Below are 2,500 nucleotides of genomic sequence, written 5' to 3' on the forward strand. Positions count from 1 at the left end.
AAGTGAGCAAGGAAGAAACGAGAATGAGACAAGGAAGAGGAAAACAAAAAGATGAAGAAAGGAGAAAAACAGGATGACCGAAAAGACAGACGGAAGATGAAAGAAAGTAAAAAATGAGAGAGAGAGAGAGAGAGAGAGAGAGAGAGAGAGAGAGAGAGATCCATCTACTTATCTTTAAATTCCTCTGGTTCCTGTGTTAACCCGTACTCCTCCTTCTTGTCTGTCTCTCTCTCTCTCTCACACACACACACACACACACACACACACACACACACACACACACAAAATCCCCCATCACTCTCTTCCCGTCCACTACCTTTTTGTCTGTCTGGCTCCCTCTCCCTCTCTCTCTCTCTCTCTCTCTCTCTCACACACACACACTAAATCCGTCCATCCCTCTCTTGAAGATGCTCACCCCCTTTTTGGCTAATTGTATGAAGGCGACGAAGAGGACAGCTAAGGAGTTGCACCGAGTTCTAGCAGACCTGTATGCATTTTTCCTGGAGGAGGAGGAGGAAAAGGAAGGACTGAAGAGCAGGAGGAAGAGAAAAATGTAGAGGAGCAAAGGAAGGACTGAAGAGCAGGAGCAGGGAAGGAGGGAAGTGAAGGAGGAGGAAGGATGGAGAAAGGAGGAGGAGGAGGAGGAAAGGAAGAGTTGGGAAGTAATAACGATAAGAAGCAGAGTGAATGGGAGGGAGAGGAAAAGGGGCATAAGGGGGGAGAGAGAGAGAGAGAGAGAGAGAGAGAATCAAGTTACCTGGCACTTAAGGTGAGTATATGGGCAGGCATAAGTGGCTGAATTTATTTATATATATCCGGACATACACAATACACTCGTCCCACATACCACCACTTGGGCACGCATACCGGATCTCTCTCTCTCTCTCTCTCTCTCTCTCTCTCTCTCTCTCTCTCTCTCTCTCTCTCTCTCTCTCTCTCTCAGACGTGTATAAGTGAGTGATGTTTGAAAACGTGATGAATTATGAATAAATCAGAGAGAGAGAGAGAGAGAGAGAGAGAGAGAGAATGGTGTGTGATTGTGAATGATGGAGTGAGTGAATGGGGGTGGTGTTTGAATGAGAGGATAAAGTGAGTGAGTGAATGAGTGAGTGAGAGCGAGTGAGTGAGTGACCAGATATAAAAAGTCGTGTGTGTGTGTGTGTGTGTGTGTGTGCAAAGGAGGTAAAGTTATACTGTCTGAGAGAGAAAGTATTTGTTTGTGTCTGTGTTTGTGTGGAGAGAAAGAGAGAGAGCAGGAGGGGAAGGAGAGGACTGAGAAGATGAGTGAATGAGTGGAAGATATCTCTCTCTCTGTCTGTCTGTCTGTCTCTCTCTCTCTCAGACACACACAAACATTCCACATTTTTTCGTGTGTCTGTGTAATACTTAATTTTTCTTGTACGACTGTGTATGCATCATCGTTATCATCATCATCATCATCACCACCACCACCACCTACACCATAATCATCTCACACACTCGTCACCATCGTCACCACCACCATCTCATACACTCATCCCAGTTTTTCATCACCACCACCTCATCACCACCATCATCATCTCCCACACTCATCCCAGTTTTTCACCACCACCACCACCACCACCATCATCATCTCCCACACTCATCCCAGTTTTTCACCACCACCACCACCACCACAAATATTCTCCTTTGATGGGAGTACCAAGAGGGTCATCACCACATCACCAACTCACCCAACCATGCATCATTAAGCGAACTCTTTTTAATCTATCAGTCTATCGCATCCATTTGAAGTCTATCCGATCGATTTAGAAGTGCAGGGGGGGAGGGGGGATAGACTCAGAGTAGGATAGAGGGTTGGTCGGGGAGGCCTTCACGTGGTGGCACTGATATAACCCCGGCGACCCCACTGCCTGGTTATACACACACGTCCCTCAACTCCCTCCCTATCCCCCGAAAGGACGACGGTGGAGAAGGGGTAACTTTAAGCCTGCACTCCACGGGGTTCACACATCATCAATAACATCATCACCAACATCATCATCATCATCACCATCATCATCATCATCATCATCAACAGTACTGGATATTATAAAAAAACAGAATAAATTGGTTTACCCAGTTATTGAAAGTTCTGTTACTGTCAATTTAGTCTGTCTTTTTCTATCTGTCTGTCTATATGTCTGTCTGTCTATCTGTCTGCCTTTCAATATAACTCTCTGTCTGTCTGTCTGTTTGCCTGTCTTTCTATCTATCTGTCTGCCAGTCTATCTATCTGTCTCTGTTTGCCTGCCTATCTATCTGTCTGTCTATCTATCTATATGTGTCTGTCTTTCTATCTGTCTATCTGTCTCTGTTTACCTGTCTATCTATCTGTCTGTCTATCTATCTATATGTGTCTGTCTTTCCGTGTGTCTGCCTGTCTCTCTATCTGTCTGTCTGTCTTTCTATCTATCTATCTGTCTATCTCTATTAGTCCATATCAAGTCCTCAGCTACACCGAACCTTTTCCTCATGGGGA

The sequence above is a fragment of the Coenobita brevimanus genome, chromosome 34 (genome assembly GCF_032717465.1).
Source record: "Coenobita brevimanus isolate Jiangsu-jjx chromosome 34, ASM3271746v2, whole genome shotgun sequence".
Taxonomy (NCBI): domain Eukaryota; kingdom Metazoa; phylum Arthropoda; class Malacostraca; order Decapoda; family Coenobitidae; genus Coenobita; species Coenobita brevimanus.